The sequence below is a fragment of the Cololabis saira genome, chromosome 13 (assembly GCF_033807715.1).
Source record: "Cololabis saira isolate AMF1-May2022 chromosome 13, fColSai1.1, whole genome shotgun sequence".
Taxonomy (NCBI): domain Eukaryota; kingdom Metazoa; phylum Chordata; class Actinopteri; order Beloniformes; family Belonidae; genus Cololabis; species Cololabis saira.
In genome coordinates, this window is record NC_084599.1 from 11,607,056 (window position 1) to 11,615,209 (window position 8,154).

At 48.2% G+C, this 8,154-nt stretch overlaps 1 long non-coding RNA gene across 1 annotated transcript; it reads right to left on the reverse strand.

Annotated features, from left to right (window-relative positions):
- Positions 1 to 739: 739 nt before the first annotated feature.
- On the reverse strand, positions 740 to 2,146 carry LOC133458132 (uncharacterized). The gene is made up of 2 exons (XR_009783922.1): positions 2,099 to 2,146; positions 740 to 1,545 (listed from the first exon to the last, which is right to left on the reverse strand). It is a non-coding gene; the product is annotated as an uncharacterized LOC133458132 (long non-coding RNA).
- Between the last annotated feature and the right edge of the window lie 6,008 nt (positions 2,147 to 8,154).

Sequence of the window (8,154 nt, forward strand, 5' to 3'; positions counted from 1 at the left end):
TTGTGTAAGGAAAATCAAATGACAGTTTCAGATAGCTTACAACAGGAGTAAAAAATCATACACTGTAACATATTGTTTTTGAAAAACTTGGTCACTCTAAAAATTAAAAAAATGAACTAATTACGTAAAAAGCTATGTCTTTGTCAATAAATGTCATAGACATATGGGACTTCATCAGTATATTGTTTACTGTATTTTGAAAATGTCCTGTGATTTTGATAAACCTAATCATTAGACGTGATTTTAAATGAATATTTATGTGTGATCAGCAGAGATGGGAAAAGTACTAACATTCTGTACTCAGTAAAAGTACAAGTACTTGTGAAAAAAAACGACTTTGGTAAAAATAAAAGTACTCATTGAAATAATTACTCAAGTAAAAAGTAAAAAGTACAGGCTGTGAAATGTACTTTTAAAGTAAAAGTACAAAGTATTTTACCTCATAACAAACATCCGTTAAGACCTGATCAGTCTCAATTTAGATTAAACACTTATACCATTTAAACTTGACTCCACACCAAAAAGAAAACAAAGCACAAACTGCAGTCAGTAGAAAGCACATGTAACTCAAGAGTGTAATTTGTACACGTCTGAGAGTTAAATTAACATTGATCTCACGATATAAAGTGAGATAGAAATGCCATTAAATGGGGGTCCGTAGCCTATAATGCATTCTGTGCAAAATTAAAACATCGATGTTTAGGAAAAGTAGACCTGTTAAAACAAAAGCAAAACAAGATTCAATATTCAAGAATTTATTGCCATTTCAACATAGTTTCTCAACAACAGTTGATTGAAATTTGCTTTGGTTCACTCAGGGAGAGACAACAAAATAAGTGGAACCGAGAACAAAACCACAACAGAGCAAGTAGCCTACAGGAATGTAGCATCATACAAGATGTAGCTTATAGTCTACTTACTGCAAATGTTTAGTACCAAAAACATTCCTTTCAAATATAGGGGAGAGATGGAAAGGGGAACAAAAAAAAAACAGCACAGGAAAGTAACTGTACACTTTCTGTCTGAAACAAAGGTGAGAGAAGGTAGTGTTCTCTGCAGGTAGTGTTGCATAACAAACTTCAGAAACTTGAACGAGAGATCCATTGATGTGAGTGAGGGCTGTGGAACCGAACCAGGCAGCAACACAAATCACAACACAACCCCATACATTGACTCAACTCAGGACTACCAAAAGGTTTTGTTAAGCTTCAGCAGAAGCTGGTTCTCAAAGTTCTTTGAGCCAATGCGTGCCCTTTTGGGACGGAGAATCAGCCCCTGCAGTGCTAAAAAGCCTCTCACAGGCAGCTGAGGCTGGTAGAGAGGTGTTGAGTTTGAGAGACAGGTGGCACACTGCTGGGTAAGATTTGAGGACACCCTTGGCATCATCTGGGTTGGCCAGGTAGGACTCGAGCTGATTGGTGTTTTCATGGGCTTTACCCCTCTTGATGGGGGAGAAGAAGTCCTCCTCATCTGAAGACTGGGGGCCGGTGTCACCTGGATGCACTGTGGGTTGATCCTTCAGATGACGCTTGATGTAGTCAAGGCCTATGGTATACAAAAAAAAAAAAAATCAAAGGATTATTTATAACCACATAACGGCGGCATCCTTTTTGTGGGAAAGGATTTTGCAGAATATAGCAGCTTCACAAGCTTATGCGACACATAGTAAGCTTGTCAAGTGGCTATTTTCCACAAAATCTTTGCCCACAATAACATAAAAAATAAAAAAAAACACCCATAAAGAGCCCTGAGGGACTTCGCTCAACCATATGGCGTTTAACCCATTCTGTCCTGATTTCGAAACTTCAAAAATGTCCCATGTCTAAATTCTGTTTTCTGAAAAACCTCAGGCACATTCTCATGATTTTCCAAAAATAGCAGATCTACAAAGCTCATATCGCGCCACTCGGTGGCGCGATATGAGCTTGTAGATCTGCTATTTTTCAACAGTTAAAGCATAACATAATGCTCAAAACACCAAATGCGTTCCAGTACAGAATGGGTTAAGTGGTTACCCATACCCATCTAGTGGACATAAATCATAACACATATCACAACAGTTTTGACCTGCATGAACAACAGCACAATAGTCACTTACCACTTTTTAGGATCTTTTCATCACTTGTCCAGGTTGTCCTGAACTTGAAATACCTCGTCCCGTTCAGGCTCGGGCTCAGAGTCGTCCTCCGGCAGGGAGCTGGAGTCTTCAGCGTTTACCGGCGTGTCGGCGTCACTAACACTAATCTCCTGCTCCTCCGTGTCGGACATGCTGCTGCCTGGTTCGGTTCCATAGCTCTCGCTAACATCAATGGATCTCTCGTTCAAGTTATTAAAGTTTGTAAAGCGAATTAGCGAGTAGCGACAATAGAAAACTACAACGCGAACAACTGTTGCCTTTGTTGTTGTGCCGTGTGCGAGGTGGTAGTGTCCGGGTTTATAGCCAATGAAAAGAAGGAACACGGACAGAGAGCCAATCACAAGCCGGGATGTAGGGAACCCTGTGTAATGTTGTCGCGGCTGACGGCGACTGAACTGTGATTTTAACTGTTTTTTATTGAAAATGCTGTGGACAGTGAACTGTGTGCAGGAGAGCAATTCAACTGGGACTTGGCTGACAATTGCGCAGGGGTGGGTGTGTCTTCCCTTGTTGTGCTCTCTTCACAGGTGAAGCAAATCTTGCAATCAAGGCTCTCAGGTGGAGCGGTGATAAAAAGGGGAAACAGATGCGGCGCAGCTGTTGAACGCACGGCAGAGAGACCGACAGCGCTGGAGGCTGAACGCAGAGGGAGATTCCTGCTTGCCTTCCTGGACGTTGAGAGGGACCCCCGCTTGATCACCTCATTTGTTGGGAACATCGCTCTCTATTTTCTCACATAGAGGAACGGTCTACCCTGGAGCTTGAACACGAGTGAGTGTAACTTCTCATAACTCAGTCCACTGATTGCACTCTTTTCCTGCCTTCCAGCCTGGTTTGACTCGCCGACGCTGTTCCTTTCCTGAGAGTCTGCCGGACCACGCCCCCTCCCCTGCCGGACTGATCTCACGTCTGTTTTTCCTGGTGCGGGACGCCAGAGCTCCCCCAGCGCACACAGTCAGGCGCGCAGAGACTGTAGGCCCTGGGCGGGCCAGTACAGACTGTTGGCTCATTGTATGGCCACGGGTTTTTACCACTGACTTTTATCATAGTTTTACTTATTGTCCTTTTTATTATATTGTCTCGGCTGAGCATTTTTAATTCCTATTCTTATTTGTTTTAGGGGCCACTGACTGACATAATTATCTGGGGGATACAGGATTTGATTGTAGGGAGGGGGGTTGAAGGGGTTTGGGGCCACTATAGATGTTTCACGAGACCTGCTTTTAATGGTGTTTGCATGTGTTTTGGAAACTTATTGTTTGGTTACCATTGGCTAATGCCGTGATCCTTATTGATTCTGATATTGGTTTCTTGCAGTGGTGTGTCTAGGTCTCAGTCTAATTCTGGTGGCCAAGCTATTTAATTTGAGCCCCCTCCTCCCGTTGTTGTTTTTAATATTATTAGTGGCAGATCTTAACCCCCAGATTTCTTTTACCCCAGTGAGCCGAAAATATATTACTTGTTGTTCACTATTGAATAAAGTGTCGTAACCTTCCACCTGCTTCTGTGGTCTATTGGGGATCGAAAAGAACCTACCGATTGTGACATAATTTGGCGTTGTTGGCGGGATCCCCAATAGACCACGCATACGATACAATGAGTTACGAACGTCCTGAGGCAGGCACAAGCCAGCAGGGAGATTTTCACCCCCAAAATGATCCCAACCCCCAGTTGGCGTATGCAGCCATGTTGCCATGGTTCATGGGTGCTTCATGGGTTTCCAAGTTCTGTGGGGAAGGTGGGGTGGAGATGTATGACAAATGGCGGGCTCAGGTGGAAGCATTCCTGCGGGCACAAAATTTAAATGTGCAACAGCGAGTAGATTTTATTTTAACTACTTTGGATGGCAAAGCACGCAAACAGATCATGTTAATGCCATCAGAAGATAGAGACACCGATCAGAAAATCCTGGATGTTCTGACAAAAAAGTATGGGAGCAACCATTCTCCGGACCAATTGAGGGCAGATTTTTTTGACTGTAAGCAACTGCTGGGGGAGGGCATAGAGGACTTTATTCTGCGTCTTCGTGAGGCCTTCAACAGGTGGGAGAGCAGTGATCCGGTTAATGTGGGCCCTGCAAATAGTGTCTTACGTGCACAGTTTTCCAGAGGGTTGAGGGATGGCCCAGCAAAACGTGAGCTGCAACGAGAGCTCAGACGTGCATCCCCAGCTATGTCATTTGAGGCGGCCTGTGATGAGGCATTGGCCCTAGAGCGGGAGTATGCTAGAGGTGAGGATGCCATGGCTTGCCAGGCCCAGGCTGTCCCACCACCGCTGAAGTCTATACCCTCAGCCCTGGATATTGAGCAGCTCAAGGAGTCCTTTAGGACTGAGATGCGACAGGAGATTAAGGAGCAAGTCACATTGCTGGGTAAAACGATCGCAGAGGAATTACGAAGCCAGATGTCTGCCTTTTCTAACCCCCAAGTAGCATCCTCTAGACCCCAATTGAGTAACCGGAGGCGTGCAACTAACCGCAGCAATCAAACCTTCCAGTGGGATGAACAGGGTCGTCCTGTATGTAAGGATTGTGGGGAAGTTGGTCACATTCAACGTTTCTGCCCTAGGAAACAAGTACCCTCCCAGGGTTTTCAGCTTCACCGGCCACTGTAGGGCAAGTGACCGGGACCAAGGCGGGCCTAGATCCCTCTGAAAAGCCTTCATTCGTAGGTCGCTGCCCAGAAGTAAGTGTCAACATCCGTGGCAAGGATATTCCCTGTATCTTAGATACTGGTTCCCAGGTGACACTCTTTAGCCACTCCCTGTTCCATCGCCACTTTGGGGCCGACCTAATCAAGGACCCTGATGATCTCTCATGGCTGGCCCTAAAAGCTGCCAATGGGTTGAAGATTCCTTATGTGGGCTATGCAGTGGTGGATATGGCTGTGGGAGGGATTGCGCTACCTGAACAGGGCGTGATTGTTGTGCAAGATGACTGTGTGGACACCGAACGTGGGCTGTTGGGCATGAATGTGATATCTCAGTGCTGGGAAATCCTTTTTCAGTGTGGCCACCCGGGGCAGCGAGCTTTCCGCTCATCTCTCTCACCTTTTGCTGGTCGGGCGTGGGAGAAGGCTTTTGCTGCGTGTAGACAGCTTCAGGCTCTGTCCCCATTGGCCCCAGTGCAGGGCACAGCTAAGCTCCACAGACAAGCTCCAGCTGTCATTCCCCCAGAGACGGAAATGATGGTGTGGGCCCATGTTCCCCAAACTATGTGTTCACCAGACACTTTGGTACTGGTGGAAGACTTATCTGGAGATTCAGAAGGAGACAGAGAATGGCGAGTGGCAAGGACGATTTCTCAAGTACGGGGTGGCAAGGTTCCGGTGAGGCTGTGTAATCCCCATCCTTTCCAAATTGAGCTGCCTCAACGAAAGGCCCTGGCTGCAGTTTCCCAGATTGAACCCGAGGAAGTGCAGGCCCCAGCGCGGTTGGAATTGCAGCCCACAGGTCCCCAAGAGGTGGAAGTTAGTGTGTGCCGGGTGGAAGCAGCTGCAGTGCATCATACCCCTGGAGCCACAGCCAGCTGGAACCCTGAGGTTAAGCACCCTGCCTTGGAGTTACAAGGGGATGGACTGAGCCCAGAAGAAGAGCATAAGTTGACTGCCTTTTTAGAAAAATGGACAAGCGTGTTTGCAGCCCACGACGAGGATTTTGGTTGCACCGGTGTTGTGCGCCACCAGATTCCCACCGGGACAGCGCCCCCAAGCCGAGAACGATATAGGCCAGTTCCACCAAAACTGCACGCTGAACTCAGGGTGCTACTGCAGGGGATGCTCGATAGCGGGGTCATCACGGAAAGCTCAAGCCCATGGGCTGCACCTATAGTTTTAGTGCGGAAGAAGGACGGCACTTTGAGGTTCTGCGTGGACTACCGGAAGCTCAACGCATTTACTCACAAGGATGCCTTCCCCTTACCCCGCATCGAGGAATCATTGACCAGTTTGAAGAAGGCCGCCTGGTACTCAACTCTGGACCTTGCTTCAGGCTACTGGCAGGTTGAGGTAGCCCCAGAAGATCAAGAGAAAACTGCATTTGCCACAGCGCTGGGGCTCTACCAGTTCACTCGGATGCCTTTTGGTCTCTGTAATGCCCCAGCAACATTTCAACGTTTGATGCAGCGCTGTTTGGGCTCTTATGTACATGACTACCTTCTGATCTACTTAGATGATGTGATTGTTTACTCCCCGGACTTTCAGTCTCATCTAGACCACCTGGAGGCAGTATTCCAACGTTTCTCGGACCATGGGTTGAAACTTCAGCCCCGTAAATGTCGCCTCTTTCAGCGGGAAGTTAAGTACTTGGGCCATGTGGTCAGTTGTGGGGGAGTGGCTACCGATCCAGAGAAAACTCAAGCTGTGAGGAATTGGCCAGTACCCACCACTACAAAGGAAGTTCGCTCTTTCCTGGGATTTGTGGGGTATTATCGAAGATTTGTCCCTTCTTTTTCCCGTCTGGCTGCTCCACTGACCAAGTTGCTTCAGGGCATTGCTGGTCGGGATTCCAGTCCTGTGACTTGGACAGCAGATTGCCAAGATGCTTTTGAAAAAATGAAAGCAGCTCTCCTCTCAGCCCCTATTCTGGCCTATGCTGATTTTACACTGCCTTTTAAGCTGTACACAGATGCCAGTTTAGAAGGTCTTGGGGCAGTCCTTTCCCAGGTACAAGAGGGACAGGAAAGGGTCATTGCCTATGCTAGTCGTAGCCTGGTTGGAGCAGAACGCAATGACCAGAACTACAGCTCTTTCAAGCTAGAGCTCTTGGCTCTGAAGTGGGCGGTGACCGATAAGTTTAAGGACTACCTATGGGGCGCCCAATTCACTGTGTTTACCGATAACAATCCACTAGTACACCTGGACACTGCCCGTCTTGGGGCTGTGGAGCAAAGGTGGGCGGCCCAACTTTCCAATTACTCCTTTGACCTTAAATATCGTCCAGGGTCAAGTAACCAGAATGCAGATTTGTTGTCCAGGCTCCCCCAGACTACCAAGGCTACCGTCCAGGCAGACGGACTGCACGTCAGCGTACCCAGTGCATCAGCCCCAGTGGTAGACCCCCCGGTGTCTGTCAACCTGTGGAGAGAGCGACAGCAGCAGGACGTGGACCTGTCCCAGTTGCGAGGATGGCTCGAAACAGGCAAGGCTCCATCCAGCGAATTGAGACGCACCTCCTCCCCATGGCTAAGCCATTTGTTGCAGGAATGGGAGCGATTGATGGAGCAGGACGGGATCCTCTACCGGCTTGTGGAAGAGCCAGATACAAGGACACCCACCCAACAGCTGATTGTCCCCCCAAAGTATACCCAGGGGCTCTGGGCAGAATACCACCAAGCGGCAGGACATATGAGTGGGGAGAAGGTGCTGTCGATCCTTCGGAGGCGCTTCTTCTGGCCCAGAATGAGCAAAGAAGTGCAGATTTGGACCAAGGAATGCCGAACTTGTCAAGTGAGTAAGGCTGGACCACATGCCCGTGCACCACTACAGTCTATAAAGACCAGCTACCCCTGGGAGGTAGTGGGGCTAGACTATTTGTCCCTAGGCCGCCCTGGTGACACTTACCCCTATATACTGGTGATGACAGATCTCTTTTCCCGCTATGCCCTGGCAGTTCCTACTAAGGATCAGACTGCAGCCACAACGGTTAAGGCTCTGTGGACATCCCTAATTCAGCCCTTCGGGTGCCCTGAAAGGCTTTTATCGGATCAGGGAGGTGCTTTTGAGTCAGCTCTAATGCAGCAGCTTTGTGAGATGTATGGATGCACCAAAGCACGGACCACACCATATCATCCTCAGGGGAATGGAGCTTGTGAACGCTTTAATCAAACCCTGCTTGGCCTGTTGAGCTCCTTGGACTCCCAGAATCATCCCCGGTGGCACACCAAGTTGCCTGAGCTGCTCCAGGCTTACAACAACTCCACACACGCCAGTACCGGATTGGCTCCCCATTATGTGCTGTTTGGCCGACATGCCAGGTTGCCAGTTGATGTGGTTCACCAGGTGTCCCCACCTCAATCGAAG